We start from the raw sequence: 18,242 nt of genomic DNA on the forward strand, positions 1-18,242 counted from the left end.
TCCTGAACCCCATCAGACGGTGTATGATGCCCCCAGAGGCAAGATCGGGGTATATTCTGCATTCTTTGTCTATGGGAATCTTAGGTTCCCATTGACAAAGTTTGTGTACCGTGTCCTAGAGAGGCACGGTGTACACCTGACCGAGGTGCACCCGATGGCGATCGCGAAGATTCGCCACTTCGAGTGGGTGTGCCGGATTCTGGGCATTGAGCCCTTCGTCGACCGCCTGATGACCTTCTACTCTTGGAGGTGCATCCAGGGGTGCTATACTCTGATAACCCGTATAAAGGGTTTGAAGAGTTGCGCAACCGAGCGCAGTCTTCGTTCGTGGAAGCGGGAGTTCTTTTTCATCTCCGCTCGCGCCATCCCCCTTGCCATGAAATTTAAGAATGGGCAAGCTCTCCCCAGCCTTCACGCCTCCAACTACCAGGAGGCGGAAAGGTTTTCAAAGATTTCCCGAGTCCAATCTCCGGTTTACCGGTTTGCGGAGTCCGGGATGGTGATGCTCGGGATGAGCCGGGTGTGGAAAGATGCGGATGCGCAAAAGATCCCGATCGTCCTCGAATACGGTTTGAATTTTGTTCCTTATGGTATGCTCTGTTTACTTTGTTTATATAGGTTTGTCTTCTAACTGCTTTTCTTTTATTTCAGAGGGGAACGACTTGCAGTCGCTCCTGTATCCGCGGGAGGCTGACAGTCCCGCTCGGATGGGTACTCGTGCTCTAGATGAGAACGAGTTGCCCATCCTAGAACAAACGGCGGATCGGTTCGTGGAGGTCTACCCGCTAGGCCACGAGATCCTAAGCGCCAGGCGGCCAGGTAAGGCGTTATTCAACCCTCGACCCCTCAATGCTGAAACCTCTGCTGGAATTCCTCTAATCTTATGTTCTGATGAGGAATCCGCAGATGGTCCTCCATTGGTGCGGAAGAAGAAGGCTGCCGGCGGGAAGGGGAAGGAGAAGGTGGCCTCCACTGCCGATCCGGTGCCTCGGTCTGACTCAGAGGCCGAGAGCGAGGAGTTGGCGGGGAACCCCGGTGGTGATAAGACCACCGCTCCGGAGGCTGCGACGACTGTCACCTCCGGAGAGCCCAGGATGACAACGGTGAGCAGCGTGAAGAGGCCGGCTCCATCGGGTTCATCCCCGCCTGTCCGCACTTTTAGGCTCAAGAAAACCCGTAAGTACAAACTCTATTTTTACCTTCATAGCTTTCTATCATTAATACTTATCTTCCTTGTGCAGGCGTGGATGTTGACGCATTCCAGGGTGGAGCGGGGAGGAGTACCTCCCCGCCCATGACGGTAGGCTTGGTCAGCCTACCTGAGGCGACGACCCAGGCGGCTGCGCCTTCGCCTGCTTCCGCTGGTTCAGTTGCTCACTCCGTTGAGCCAACTGTTCCAGCTGTGATGACATCACCGCCGGCTGTCAGTGCCATATTTACCGCATCTTTCACTGAGCCGGCGGTTACTTTTGCTGCGGACTCCGCAGCGGCGACCGCGGCGGCCTCCACCATGCCTCCTCCGTCATCGGCAACGACGGCCGATCCTTCAGGTATGCATGGGGCTTCTCGCCAACCTCTGCCTCCTTCCCATCTACCTGACATCTTGGACGGATTTCCCTTGGGTTCAGGTGATGGGTTTGGCGGCTATCGGCCTGTTATTGACCCTACAGGTGCGTAGGGTTTTTTTGGCCTATTTTTTTTTTTTTTTATTATATCATCTTTTCCTAACTGCTTTTTGTTTTTTGCAGTGTCGGATTCCAATGAAGTGTATGTTCCACGATGGAACATCCGCCGAGGAACAACCCTTCGCACACCTGTGGAGTGCGTGGAGTGGGCTCGTCACGCAGCTCCCAGTGGTGCGTTGGGGGAAGCCATGGCTAGCTACCAGGAGGGTAGGCTAACCAATGAGCTTCGGGTTCTCCTGGCCCGGATGCAGCCGCGCGTCGAGCTGCTTTGTCGTGAAAACGACAAGTTAAAAGCAGCTCGCATTCAAGAAGTAGCTCAGGCGCGGGCTGTCCGGGAGGAGAATAGGAGGCTCTCCGCCGCGGCTGCGGAGAAGGAGAAGGCGTTCAAGGCCCTTGAAGTTGAGGTTCAGGCTCGTCTCGAGGCCCGTTCCAAGGCTGCCCAAGCTGTTAACGAACAGCTTCGGCTGGCTAAGGAAACTGCTAGGATCGCAACTGAAAGGGCCACCAAGGCTGAAGCTGTTGCTGAGCCTCTACGCCTCGAGAATGAGGAACTTAAAGCTAAATTAGAGGCGCTCCAACAGGCTCATGATGCCTTGGCGATGGAGGACGCGAAGAAGCTCCAAGAGATCCTGGACCAGAGGGGCGTGCTTGACCACACTGAGCGGAAGCTAAAGGGCGTCGAAGAGGCTGCTGCAAAGGAAGTGTTGCTTGCCAACCTCAATAAAAGTGAAGCCGAACGCGCCTGTAACCAAGCTCAAGCCGCCCTCCAAGAAGCTCTGGTTGCCAAGGAATGGCTTCTTCGAGAAGCGTTGTCTCAGGTAAGCTTTTCATGTCTTTACGCTTTTCTTTGTAAATAGAAAAGGTTTTGATACTTGTATTTTTTCTTTTTGTAGGTTGTGCATCGGGTCTTCACGGAGACGTCTTATGACGATGCTATGAGCACAGCCCTCAACGCTTCTCATGAGGATGGGGAAAAGGCCGGCTTCCTGCTTGGTCTAGGGTTTGTTGAGAAAGGCATCCCGCCTTCCAACTTCCCTTTGTATGATGTGGATACTGAAGCTGTTTATGACCAAGCAGTGAATCAGTATGCCGCCTTCCCGCATCCGATGGTGGAGAAGGTAAACGAAGTCGCTACTGCTGATGATGGGCTAGCTATTCTTAAAGTTTTCCTTGAACCTCCACGCTCTACTGATGGTGCGGGTCCAAGTGGAAGTGGTCCTGAAGCATGATCCTGAAGATCCCTTTCCACCATTAGCGTAGATTTTTGTTTTTGTATAGCTTCTTTTGTATGCGGGTATGCACCCAGCAATCTTTGTAATATTTGAATTTGATGGAATAAAGATTGTGTTAATTCCTTGCCTTGTTTATTTTACGCATGTTTTGATCTAACTTAGCAATTTCTTTAGTACTTAGATAAGTTAACTTTTTAACGTGGCAAATTATAAGTTTGTTTCGCTTCCTCTTTCATGATTGTGCGGGTATGACCGTCACTTACACTTAGTAGGATGGCTTAACTTTACTTATATCTGACCTGCGTGGAAGTTTTCCTCATCTTTTCCTTTGAAATTTTCTAAGTGTTCAGAATAAGTTAACCTTTGGACGTGGTAGATAATAGGTTGAAGTTTTGCCTCCTTGTTCGTGATTGTGCGGGTAAGACCGTCACTTGCACTTACAAGGATGGCTAAACTTTACTTACATATGACCTGCGTGGAGGTTTTCCTTAAAACTTGAAATTTTTACCGTCGTGTTTATGCGGGTTTTGCCGCCTTCCACACGTAACGACTTACTTCTTCCCCTATTTATGCGGTGAATACCGGCACATCAGTGTGGGAAGTTCATAAGTATAAAGGTAAGGCTATCAACACATTGTGAAAGGAGAATCATTTCCATTAGAAGTGGCTCTAGGCCTTTTCTTTACAAGTTTGGAATTGATCTACATATAACATTTGCGTAATTGAGCTCCATTCCATGTTCTTGGGATGGGAGTGCCATCGAGCCTTTCGAGCCGGTATGCGCCCTTTCCTAGAACTTCTTTGATAATGTATGGCCCTTCCCAGACCGGGGCCAGCTTTCCTGGGCGTTCTTGGTTCGAAGCCTCGTTGTTACGCAGTATATAGTCTCCTACATTGAAGTTGCAGAGTTTTACCCGCGTGTTGTAGTACTTTTGCATTTGTCGCTTGTAGTTCTCTTCACGCACTGCGGCTAAGTCTCTGCGTTCCTCGGTTAGCATAAGGTCTAACCGTCTTTCCGCATCATTGTCTTCTGGCTGAATCAAGACCCTTGGTGAGGGTAAACCAATTTCGACCGGGACCATGGCTTCAGTGCCATAAGTGAGACTGAACGGGGTTTCTCCCGTACTGGCCTTCTTCAGCGTTCTGTTTGCCCAAAGGACGTACGGAAGCTCGTCCACCCAGCCGGATCTGTGTTCCAAGAGTCTTTTCTTTATGCCTTCGACGATGCTCTTATTTGCTCTTTCCACCTCACCATTACCTTGCGGGTGTGCCACTGAGGTAAAGGTGTGGGTGATTTGAAGTTCTTTCAGCCACTGTTGTAGCTTCTTATCAGCAAAGTTGGTGCCGTTATCGCTCACCAAATTCTGTGGAAGTCCAAAACGACAAATAATAAATTCCCAAATAAATTTTTTGATATGTTTCGCGGTTGTTTGGGCTAAGGGTTTTGCTTCTATCCACTTGGTGAAGTAGTCGATGGCTACCACTAGGAACTGAACATTTCCTGCTGCTGTAGGAAATGGGCCTGTCACATCGATGGCCCACTTCTGAAATGGCCATGAAGAGGTGACTGGAACAAGTTCATTCTTCGGGCGGTGCGTGTTGGGTGCGTAGAGCTGACAAGACCTGCATTTTCTAATGTATGCCAGCGCATCCGTATGCATCCCCGGCCAAAAGTATCCCGCGTTGTTTAGCTTAGCTACAACAGCGCGTGGACCTGCGTGTACTCCACAGATGCCTTCGTGTACTTCCCTTAGGAGGTAATCAGCATCTTGGTTGTCCACGCATCTTAAGAGTGGGCCAAGAAAGTTATGTCTGTAAAGGATGTCATCGATGAGTTGATAATTCAATGCTTTACAGCGTAGTTTTCTTGCCTGCGTTTTTGACTCTGGTAGTGTACCTGCCGCGAGGTATTTTATTATTGGTGTCATCCACGTTTCTGTGCCGGTTTGGATGACACAAATTTCCTTGTGCGGGACCGAAGGTGCCTCGAGGAGTTCAATGCGGATGTCCTTTCCCAAGTGGGTGAAGGCTAATGATGCAAGCTTGCTTAACGCATCCGCAGATTTGTTTTCACTACGCTTGACGTGTATGACTTTGCAGTCGTTGAAATCGCGCATAAGGGTTTTTGCTTGTGCGAGGTACAGGGCCATTGTGTCGTTCACGGCCGTGTATGTCCCGTTGATTTGATTGGCTACTAACATGGAATCCACGTGGGCTTCCAAGTGTTTCACTCCCATCTTACGCGCAATTCTCAGCCCAGCCAAGAATGCCTCATACTCGGCTTCGTTATTCGTACTTGGAAAATCCAGTCGAATAGCGTAAGTGTATTCTTGGCCTGCTGGGTTGGTTAGTTTCAGCCCTGCGCCTGAACCCTCGTTACTGGCTGCTCCATCAGTGTAGAGTCGCCAGACATCATTGATGTCTTGTGCTGGAGAGGGTTGAGCCTCTTCCTGGCACTCTTTTTCCCGCGATGCAGGCACTTCCGCAATAAAGTCGGCCAAAACCTGGCCTTTTATGGCTGGTCTTGGCTTATACTTTATCGCATACTCCCCCAACTCAATTGCCCATTTGGCTAGGCGTCCCGATAACTCGGGTTTGCGTAGAACGTTTGCAAGTTTGAAGTTGGAGAGAATGGTGATTGGGTGACCCTGGAAATATCGTCTTAACTTGCGTGAAGCGTGTATAAGTGCTAAGACTAATTTTTCGAGGGTAGAGTACCGGGTTTCTACGTCTGTTAGGATACGGCTAACATAATAGATTGGCATCTGGATGCCTTTTCGCTCTACTAGCAGGACTGCCCCGGTTGCTCTATCTGTTGCGGAAAGGTATAGGATTAACTCCTCACCCTCTTTTGGTGCTGTGAGCGTTGGGAGTTCGATCAAGCGTGACCGAATCTCCTGAAAAGCTGCTTCCGCTTCTGTTGTCCAGCGGAAGTGCGTTTTCTTTAAACAGTTTCTCAACGTTGACACGAAAGGAAACGACTTATCCGCGTGGTTTGCCAAAAAGCGATTAAGTGCCACTAGTCGTCCATTCAGTGTCTGAGCCTGTTTGATGGTAGTAGGTGATTCCATTTTGATAATGGCTTCGACCTTTTCAGGGTTCGCTCTGAAGCCATCTTTAGTGACGATGACCCCCAAGAACTTCCCTTCTTCCATTCCAAAGGCACACTTGCCCGGGTTGAGTTTCATGTTTATCTTCCTAAGCGTGTTGAAAGTTTCTTCGATGTCTTTCAACATCGCTTCTGCGTCAGGGCTTTTGATGACCAAGTCATCCATGTAGACTTCCAAGTTCCTCCCAATTTGGGCATGAAACTGGTTGTCCATCAAGCGTTGGTATGTGGACCCGGCATTCTTAAGTCCGAATGGCATCATTTGGTAACAAAATGTGCCATCGGGCGTCCGAAAAGCGGTTTTGTCCTGATCATCAACGGCCATGTGGATTTGATGGTACCCCTTATACGCATCCAGGAAGCATTTAAGGCGAAACGGTGCTAACGAATCCACCTTAAGATCAATTTCGGGTAACGGATAACAATCTTTGGGGCATGCTTTGTTTAAGTCCTTGAAATCTATGCACATGCGCCATTGTTTGTTATTCTTCGGTACCATAACGGGATTTGCAACCCATGTTTGATATCTACTAACGCGTACGATGCCTGCGTCAAGGAGTTCCTTGACTTGGGTTCTACACGCGTTAGTTTGTTCTGGCCCCATTACTCTGCGCTTTTGTACGACTGGCGTAACAGCCGGATCGCATTTGAGCTTATGCTCTGCCTTACTTCGGGGTACACCAGTCATGTCAGCTGGTGTCCACGCGAAGATGTCAGCGTTTTTCTGTAATAAGCGCTTGAGTAAGGTGCGTGTGGGATCAACAACTGTTGGGCCAATGGAAACGGCTTGGTCAGGGTATTTGCCGTTGAAGGCCCATCTTTCCGGTTCGGTAATGGTTGGTTTAGCCATCTTTGGTTTGGGTTTAGATGAGACAGATGCGATGCATACCTGGGGAATGCCGGTGATCATCGCTACACCCTCAGCTGTTGGCCATCCCATCATGCCGTGGACTGAAGATACCACGGCGTTGAATCTTGCCATCCCGTCTCTTCCGAAGAGAATGTCGTATGTGTGGTGGGGCTTCCTCATTACGACGAAATCCACGTCTTCTGTGCGTGAGTGATTCCCGTCTGTAAGAGTGACGGGGAAAGATAGGATACCCAGGGGGGTGTTTGTGCTGCCATCGAACCCTTCCATCGAGGCGTAGATCGTTTCCAGGCGTTCCTTGTCTTCGTCATCTAGCTTGTCGAAGAACTGCCTGTACATCACCGTTGACGAGGCGCCGTTGTCAGCAAGAGTGCGAGAAGTGATGTAGTGTCCCAGCTGGCTTTTGATGACGATAGGGCCTTCTTTGCTGGGTCCTCCTGGCACTCGCGGGAAGCGCACCTCGGCTTCCTTCCACGTGCATAGTTCTGTCGCTCGCCTTTTTCTTCCTCTCATCTTACCATGAACCATGTTGATGCTGATGTCAACGGGCTTTCGTCCGTTGCCTCTGTACCGGTTGTCATTCCTTCCTCCCTTCTTGATTGATGCCACAAGGTGTGCAAGTCTTCCATCCTTGACGAATATTTCAACAATATCCTTCAAGGATGTACACTCTTCCGTACTATGACCTTTTGTCTCGTGGAAGTCACAGGATTTGCTCTGATCCGCATTAGGTCGCTGCCGGATCATTGGAGCTTTTGGCCATGGTAGTTTTTCGGTGGCAAATATTTCCGTGACGCTTTTGGTGAGTGGCGTCCACCGGTGTTTTCGGCTTGAAGGGTGTGTGTTATCTCTTCCGCCAACAAGAGGGTGAGAGCTGGATGAGGTGTCAAAGTTTACCCTTGACTGCCAAATACATAGCTTCCTCTTTTTGTTCTGCCGGGCGATCCGAACATTGTTTTCTCTAGTCCTTTGCGTGTAGATGTGTGTACTCTAGGGAAGATCCCTTCCCAGTTGCTTCTCCGTCTCGGCAAAGCGCTTAGCCGCCGTCATGATGGCATCCCATGTGGATGGCATGCCGTCCTTACCCGTCAATGTGCATATAAGCTCTGGGTATTCGGCGCCCTGGATGAAAGCGGCGCGAACAAGATCTTCACTTATGTTGCCCAGACTTAGCTTTTTGGAGTTGAAGCGAGTGATGAAGTCTAGTAAAGATTCATCCTCCTCTCTCACGCAGTTGAGGATCGTCCACTGTTCTTCAGTATATTTCCTTTGTTGGCTGAAGTGTTGGCTGAACTTGTTTTGAAAGTCCGCCCAATCATAGATGTAGTGGACTGGTAAACGATCGAACCATGCCCTGGCCGCTCCAACCAGAGTCATCTGGAACATATAACACCACGTGGGTTCCGTCCAGTTACTGACGGTTGCCCCCGCAATGAATCTGTTCAAGTGGTCGTCTGGGTCGGATAGACCATCATAAGTGCCGATGTTGGACATTTGTTTGGCACTTCTCGGGGCGATTGCTTCCGCAATGTCCCTTGCAAACTTTGACTTTCCTGCATTCGCAGCAGTTGGTCTAAAGGTTTTGGAGAAGTCACGCGGGTTTCTCTCCGCATTCGTTGGTTTAAAGGTTTCTCCAAAATTCCTTGTCGGTTGGAAGTCCGTTTCCTTACGCTTCCCTTTTGCCTTATGGCGAGGGTTTGCGTCGGTATCGGATTCTTCCCGCTCATCTTCTGAGTACTCGCACTCACTGTTCATATTGAGATGTTGGCGAGTACTGCCGAATTCGTCAGCCTGTTGAAGTGAACGCAAGCGTTCATCCAACTCAGCTTGGAACTCTTTCTGACGTGCTTCGGCCCACGCCTTAACTTGATCTAGTGTTTGGCGAGGGACCCTCGTCCGTTTCTCCAACTGGGCATCAGTGAACCCCAGTGAAATATTGTTTACTGCACTTGTCCCGGCTTGGGTAACCGGGGTAGTGTTCGTAAAATTTGTAAAACCGCCGGTGTTCCCAGTTGCTGGGGTTGTGGTCACCGGGGTTTCTTGGTCACTTACTGGCCTTGGGACCGGAGTAACGTTAACCATTTCTTCAGAAATTTTGAAAAAACTAAGAATTAGTTCTAGCTTTTATGCACGGATGGCGCCAATGAAGAAACACTAAGTGACCCAGGGCAGATTACGGATAATCTGTGGGTTAAGTAATGTTTCCCACGAGGATGAGGTCCAGCAGAGAAGGTTGTTCTTCAGGTGACCTGCAAAACAGATACTGTAAGCTCGTCACTGAGAAGGGGGGGTTCCTCCTTGTGACCACCCTCCGGCATGAGAATCAGACTAGATTGCTCTGAATATAAGTGTATATTAAGAGATTGCTAGATAAGATGAGATATCAGATGATGTCCTTACCATTCCAAGGAGTTGGAGTATTTATAGCCGAAGGTAGGTTTCCTAGAAGGTACAGCCGGCTGAATAGTATTCCTGTTCTACCAACAGTGGGCTACGCACAAGCCATGCTGGTTGGTGGATAGGCTGCGGCCGACAGTGACAAGGTCGGCTGTATACTGTTCCTTTACTGCCAGCTATGCACTGTTCCACCAACTGTAGGCTGCGCACGTCCCACAGTAAGGGTTGGTGAGTAGGCAGCGGCTAATAGTGAAACAGTACTAGAGGGTGCACCTCCTCGTACTGTTGTCGGTGAGCTGTCACCCTGTGATTGGTTCATGGGCGTCTGGCCATATCGTCTGTTTTGCCCATACCTTGGTAGGTATAGTACAAAAGATCTTCCAGAAGCATACGGACTGGCTCATTTGGGCGGGAGTATTCCCGCCTTGCTCATTCCTTCAGGTGACTACTGAAGTAGCAAGAGTTAGTGCCTTGTGCGTGTAGCCTTGCTATCAGTGCGGGTAGCCTTCCCTGATGGCTTGTATCCGCAGCTGCGGGGACATGCGGAGTACTTCACCATTGGGAGGCTTTTCCTGCGGGAACAGCTTGCGTACTGCGCGTAAGGACGTCACGTCTCTGAGCATGGTGGGTCCTGCGGATCAAGTTGGTTTCTGCGCAGACGTCTCTCTTCAAGGTTAGTCATGCGGGTCCAACTGGGCTCTGCTGGGACCTACCTCTTCAGTAACTATGTAATTCAGTCGAGTTTGCCTAAGGCCAAATTGACTATTGATGTTGGGGAACTTTTGGGATTTATGGTCATGGGTCAAGAAGATAGGGTCCGAAACTTGATTAGGGCTGAACAGGTGCTTAACGGTCACAAATGATTTTTATGGCTAATAATATTAGAGTGGGGTGAAGAGAATTAGTTGGATTGTTTTAGCCGTTATAAAGTAAGTATAATTTGGATGACATTAAGACAACTTTTTTGTGAGTAAAATATATAAGCAAGTAGTCTGCGTGGTTATCATTTTATGTTGGTTAATTTCTTATGTAAATTGTGGTGTTGTTCAATGTTTGTGGATACCTATAGTTGCTTACTAGGGTTTTTTTTTTTTCGTTTTTAATACAACCAGCCTTTAAAAAAACATAATAGTAGATAAATTACTTTTATAATTTATTTTTATTTGGATTTTCATTCCTTGCAAAACACAGGCGATAGTCATTTCCATTTTAGTGGGGGTGATAAAGTTGTTAGGGTATATAAATAGGAGGTAAAGAGTTCGAGTCCTAGTTGGGAAAATTTTGCCAAAATATACATTCCCAAGACAAAGGTATATTTGCTGTTCAAAAGTAATAATAAAAATAAATATAAATAAATAAACAAAATAAAGATAACATTGAGAATTTCAATGTCTTGATCAATGTGACAGCAACTCTTGTTTCCTCGTATAGCCGCTAAGCCAAGCCACTACCAGCCGGCTAACTTCTTTTCTACTTTTCTGCACAACTCCAGCAGAGCCAGTTGGCTCCCTCTAGTCCAGCCGTTTTATTTTAAAGGCTGCCTTCAATTTGTATTGATAGTGGGCCCAAAACCAAACAGCCCATTAGACGATATTATGGACCTATGGTTAATGACAATAACGTTTTTAACCCAGCATGGTTTTTTTATTGCACCAATGTTATGAATCATCATTTTTAAATCACAAAAGCTTTCTTTTTAGAGATCACCCATGGCCCAACCATTTGAATTTAAACTAGATACTATTAAGGTTGTCAAAATTGTTACATAAAATTGACAATTTGACATGAAATGCCAAATTGCATATTTGTCTTTGTTTGAGTGAGTGATTTGAGTGTGTGGCCAAAAGGGGACCAAACCAGGTACTATTTCGCAAGGAGGCATTTAATGAGCTAGGGACAATGACACTGGACAAATTAAAGTGGTTTTTTTACTGCTATTTGAGTCACCTGATCATCTCTATCCCAACCTAAAATATCTCTCTCTCTTTCTCTCTATTGAAGTCTAAACCCAAGATCTCCCTCTTTTTTAAATGAAGTATTCCGATGTCTCATCTCAATCACTTGAGCTAGAGTGGTTATTATTAGGAAAATGGATGGTGCAATGTTTGGAAATTTAAGTTGAATGATGTTATTTTAGTAATTTTGGATGCAATTTTGTTGCTTGACATATGTGTTGAATACACTCGGTGGCGGAACCAGAAATTTTTAATTGAGAGTTCATGACAGTATTGTTTTGGATTCTTAATTTGTTAGTGTATGCTACTTATTGTAACTAGAAGTGTAGCAAAATGGGAGGAGTATAACTATGAGTTCAAATGATCCGAAACCGGTGTATTGGGAATAAAGGATACTTCAAATTTTAGTTTTGCTTTAGACCTCAAATAGTATGGACCACATATGTTCTAAAGTTCGAAAAGAGCTTGGAGCACGAGAGTGTTACTGTTAGTCAGAACACGAATGTTAATAACTTCAACAAAGAACTTGCCAGGAAGGAAGCTTGATGGACCGAGTGATTTTGGCACATATTGTGGAAAGGCTTGATGGACTTTAATTGATATAAAGTGTACACATTAAAACCTCCTCAATTAGAAAATCAATAAAAAAACAAAAAACAGAAGAAAAAAACAAGATATTATTTAAAATAGCTTGTCTTTAAAATAGACGAATATATATCAATTTAAACTAATGTTTAGTCTGAATGAATAAACAAAAGTTTCCTAAAGGTGAAAAAAAATAGACATAAATATCATCGTGACGAACTTTATGCTGTCCTGTGACCAAATATTTTTCCAAACTAATTAAAAGTTTTGTAGTGATATGTATGTATATATCTCATACATATTTATGCGTGTGGGCCTGTAAATAAATATTCTGCCAATTCACTACATATATCATTATCATGTTCCATCATTGTATCATCGGTGTCTCAATTATCAGTTTTTCTTCCTTCTAAGACTTCACAAAATATAAACCAAATATTAATCAATGAAGTTGTCTACTGACTTTGAATTCTAAAATTTTCGCCAGCTCGATTGATAATGGAAGGGAAATCAGGATTTGGATTTCAGGCTCAGGCTCAGGCTCAGGCTCAGGCTCAGGTTGTGAAATCTGATTCCAATCAGATTTTATTTTAGTGAGACTTCGGGCGTTGGATTTTTCATTAAATACGAGATAGTGGGCTTGGGCTACCCATCCGTTGTTTGTGATTATGGGGTATGGGGTTGCCTTTTGTCATTGAGTTACCCTGGGTAACCGGACTTTATCCGTTGATCGTTAAAAAAAAGAACTCTAAAAGTTACATATAAAAATAGATTTAGTTAAAATTTCACATCCTCCGTACATACTCATAAATATTAGGGGTGAGCATAAAACCAAATTAACCAAATCGAAACCGAATTAACAGAAAAACCGAACCGAAAAAACCAAACCAAAGCGTTAACCGGCAGTTCATTTTTTGAATAACCGATTTTTGATTCGGTTCGGTTTTTTCGGTTGTATTTAAATGCACAACCGAAACCGAACCGCAAGTTCGGTTTTTATAGAAATATAAAACCAATCCATCGATTTTTGTTTCGGTTTGGATTTCGATTTATTCGGTTTCAAATCGATTTATTCGGTTTACTACACACCCTACTAAATAGTTAACATTTGGTTTGAAATTCTTTAGTTACATTCAGGCGGTAACTTAAGCAAATAATTATTTATGTGAAAGTATACGATATTTTCTATTAATGTTTGTATTTTTTAAAAAAAAGAAAATATGTGTATAGTTAGGTGGAATTTTTTGCGCTTTGATTATTTGTATTGGTGTGTATAGTAGCTTGCTAGGTTCTAATGAAAGGATTTTTCTGTTGGTGGTTGAAAGAAAAAGATTAGAAAATTTATAAACGTGCTTATAATGTATGGACAAATATATAATATGCATGATACTATATAAAAACTAACTATAACATGATAATATTGACTGTTGAGTTTTTGACAACTTTCATAAAAAACATCGATGATGAAAGTCTTACGAGTGCGTTTAAAATGCTTGTTTCGTGTTGGGATGAAGATTTATTTTTTATGGGCTCGTATCATAAAAGAAAATAATAATCTTTTTTCAATATTTATGAAAAAAATTCATTAATATACCTTTGGCATATTAAAGTCACTAAGCATAGCATATTTTAATAAACATAAACGTACAAGAGGAATTTTTTCTCCTAAAGTCCCTATACTTATCTATTGCATGTTTATTAAGTTTTGATTTGACAAATGTAATAGATAATGAGTTATTACTTTAATTTTAGATATATGTTTTGTAATCACAAACATTTTAGATAAATGTAGTGACTCAATATAGTAAAATTATCAAGTTTTTCATGAGAAATGAAAAGGGCATATTGGTTATCTTGGTTATGTAGGATGCAGACATTTATCTAAGAAAGTATTATGATTCTAGAATCCTATAGAAAATACTTGTTATCCAATGAAGGAAGAAGATACGTAGAATGACATGGTCTTTCGGTTTGTGCACCGATGAGATCTTGGAAAGAAGAAAGTGGCTTGCTTTATCGGATAAATGGTGTGGGAGATTGATGTACATCTACTATAGTAATTTGTCTTCATGGGAAGTAGTATACATCGACCTACACTATGTGATGTAGCATACTTATCCTAAAATTTAAATCGATTTTTTTAAAAACATACGTTGCAAATAAATAGAATTCAGCTTTTTAATTATTAAACAAACTAATAAAAGATGGTTCTTTGTAAATGTAATGAAACAATCAGGATCCATAATTCTCGATTTTCTCGATTGAAAATAAAGAAGCGGACTTGATTTCATAAAAATTCAATTTGTTGGAAGAAATTATTGTCTTTCAACTAGGATATTACCCGTATTACACACAGGTTGAAATTTGATATGTAAAAAGTGTACATAAACAATCATAAGATATCATAAAATATTACAAAAGTCATGAAAATATTAGATATTAACAGTCTTATACCAACATGATCTTCAAAATTTCCATCCTCAAACAAAATCATCCGGCCTTAAAGTCTGAATAAAACAAACAAACAATGGAACTCAATTAACTATTTAACAAAAATGTTAACGTATATCATAATGACTTTATGTGAACACGGGTTGAAAATAGATAAATAACAAAATCAATATAGACAAATTTACCAACCATCAACTTCTTCAAAATTTCACCAAAAAAACAAATTACCTTCACAACTTGACAAACAAAATAAATGATTATAGAAGTTTATTGTATGTTTTTATCAGTTTTTAGTTATGAACTAAACTAATAACTTAAATAGAAAACACAAAGTAAAGAATGAAAGTAAAAAAATTAGAGTAATCAACTACATAACTAAGTTATTGGTGTTATCTTAAATTTTATCTTCAGATTACAAAGAGTTTGGAAGATCATCAAAATTTGACTCATAGTTCTCACACTCTAACAACCATTTTACCTTCTCATTAACTTCATTTTCCAAATCCAAATGTGTCATTTCTTTTATAACATTAGCAAGCTTCAAGTGATCCAAATCTTTTAATAGAAACAGATCTTTGGATTCCAATATTAATTAAGGATAGTATCTGTGTTACATATGGTGAAACATATTTAAAAACATAATATATATGCAACATCATATAAATTTAATAAAATGCAAATGTTGTATTTATACATAAATGATACTTTTATATGAATTATAAGACATCATAACTTATTTGAATCAAATACAAAAACATTCAAAGACTAACAAAGATAAATGAAAAGTTAAAATATTTTATAACTTATATCATTAGTACAATAATAAGCAAACAAAGGAAATTTTTCTCCAAATCAATAAAACAATTCTACAATGTCGATTCAACAAAACTTTTATCTCAATGTTGATTCAAAAGATGAACTCTATCTAAGACATTTATTGCACATTAATAACTATAATGTTTTTACTTTAAGATAGTACCTGTGTTTATTTGCATATCAATTTAAAAAATTTATTACAAACCATACTTGAATGAAGTATTACCATTTTGAAAAACATTTATCACTAACTTCATTTTCCAAATCCAAATGTGCCCTTTCATTTATAACATTAACAAGCTTTAAGTGATCCAAGTCTTAAAAAAAAACCCAGATATTTGGATTCCAATATTGATTTAGGATAGTACTCGTGTTACACACGGTGGAACATATTTAAAACATAATATATATGTAACATCATATAAATTTAATGAAATGCAAATGTTGTATTTATAAATAAATGACACTTTTACATGAATTATAAGACATCATAACTTATTTGAATCAAATACAAAAACATTCAAAAACTAACAAAGATAAATGAAAAGTTAAAATATTTTATAACTTATATCATTAGTACAATAATAAGCAAACAAAGGAAATTAGTCTCCAAATCAATAAAACAATTCTACAATATCGATTCAACAAAACTTTTATCTCAATGTTGATTCAAAAGATGAACTTTATCTAAGACATTTATTACACATCAATAACTGTAATATTTATTACTCTAAGATAGTAACCGTGTTTATTTGCACATCAATTTAAAACATTTATTACAAAACATGTTTGAATTAAATATTACCATCTTGAAAAACATTTATCACTAACTTCATTTTCCAAATCCAAATGTGTCATTTCTTTTATAACATTAGCAACCTTCAAGTGATCCAAATCTCTTAAAAGAAACAGATAATTGGATTTCAATATTGATTTAGGATAGTACCCGTGTTACACACGGTGGAACATATTTAAAAACATAATATATATGTAACATAATATAAATTTAATGAAATGAAAATGTTGTACTTATAAATAAATGATACTTTTACATGAATTATAAGACATTATAACTTATTTGAATCAAATACAAAAACATACAAAGACTAACAAAAACTATCTAAGACATTTATTACACATCAATAACTGTAATATATATTACTCTAAGATAGTACCCGTGTTTATTTGCACATCAATTTAAAACATTTATTACAACCATGTTTGAATTAAATATTACCATCTTGAAAAATTTATAGTTAGTAACCTACCATCTTTAAAAAAAAATTAACAAACCATGTTTGAATTAGAAGGTCTAACTTTTAATTTTAAAATGTCATATTTTGACTTCAAAATGTCAACAAAATATATATGCATTTTTTTTAAATCCAAAATGTCACACCCCCACCAAAGGCGGCGGAACATGCCGAGGTGTAACGATTGCCCATAAGCGCATGACACTATTTAAAGCGACAATATTTAACAAACTCATTTCATTTCACAACATCGAAAATGTCACGTAACAATATTCATAAGTCGAATATAATAACATATCACAAAATGTAGCAAAACAAATATTGTTCACTGTTACTAATATCCTAAAGGTATTTGTGACGTTTTCTCCAAGCATCCAACATCAACCTAAATGCAAACCTGTAACATTTCATAAAATTAAGTTTGTCAACACAAAGGTTGGTGAGCAATTCATAGTTTTGAGCATATATGTATATAATAGAAAAACCACAATCTTGTATACGAAACAACAAATAAATAGCAATAATTTGGATAATACGAGGTCGCTAATAAGAATACACTAGCGGCGCCGTCTATAAGAGAATACCAAATAGATTCGGATTTAATGAGGTCGTTAATAAGAATACATTAACGGCACCGTGCTATAAGAGAATACCAGATAGTTCACGGATTAATGAATCAACCTTCCAAAAGCGGTAAACACATAAGCATATAATCATATAAGCATAGAACACCAAATCGAGCATTTATTTAAGTAAAGTAAACAATAACGTTTGTGGTTTAAGACTCAAGTATAAAGCATTTGATTTGAATAAGTATGAAGTGTCACCCCAAAACAAAAGATAGAAAACGGGGTATGAAGTTACTCAGGTTCAAGTAATAAACTTGAAACATTGATTATTTGGAGATTTATCGGAACGACGAGTTAACGTATGAAGCCTAAATAAAAGAAAGTCTTGGATTTAGAAATGTTGTCTTGAAGATCTTTAAATAAAATAATTGTTGCAAAAAGTAAACAATTAAAGTTCAAGGTTTATAATTGAAGAAACACTAAGTGACCCCGACAGATTAAGGATAATCTTAGGGTAAGTAGATGTTTCCCACGAAAGTTAGGTCCGGCAAAGATGGTTATTCTTCTCAACCTGCAAAACAGACACCGTAAGCTCGTCACTGAGAATGGGGGGTTCCTCCCTGTGACCACCCTCCGGCGTGAGAATCAGACTAAGTTGCTCTGAATATAAGTGTATATAGAGAGAAATAGCTAGAGAGAAGATGATGATACCGTTCCAAGGTGTTGGAGTATTTATAGCCGAAGATAGGTTTCCAAGCAGGTACGGCCAGCTGTATATAATATTCCTTTTCCACCAACTATCGGCTACGTTCGTGCCATGATGGGAGTAGGTGGGTAGGCAGCGGCTGATAGTGACATTTTGTACTGGAGCGTGCTCCTCCTCGTACTATTGTCAGTGAGCTGTCACCCTGTGATTGGTTCATGGGTTGCTTTTGTCAGATCTTGTCTATTTGTCCATACCTTGGTAGGTATAGTACAAAAGATCTTCTAGAAGCGTACGGACTGTCTCTTTTGGGCGGGAATATTCCCGCCCTGCTCATTCCTTCTTCAGGTGACATTGCTGAAGTATGAGTTAGTGCCTTATGCGTGTAGCCTTACTGTTAGTGCGGGTAGCCTTCCTTCTTGGCTTGTACCCACAGCTGCGGGGACAGGCAGGGTACTGTACCAAGGGAGGCTTTCCTGCGGGAACAGCTGGCTTACTGCATGTAAGGTCTTCATCTCTCTGAGCATGGTGGCTCCTGCGGATCCAGTTGGTCTTTGCGCAGACGTACCTCTTCAAGGTGAGTCTTGTGGGTCCAACTGGGCTTTGCGGGAACCTACCT

This window comes from Bidens hawaiensis, unplaced genomic scaffold (assembly GCF_021521415.1).
Source record: "Bidens hawaiensis isolate Kalapana, Puna unplaced genomic scaffold, B.hawaiensis_p1.1 tig00001521_1, whole genome shotgun sequence".
NCBI classification, from domain to species: Eukaryota; Viridiplantae; Streptophyta; class Magnoliopsida; order Asterales; family Asteraceae; genus Bidens; species Bidens hawaiensis.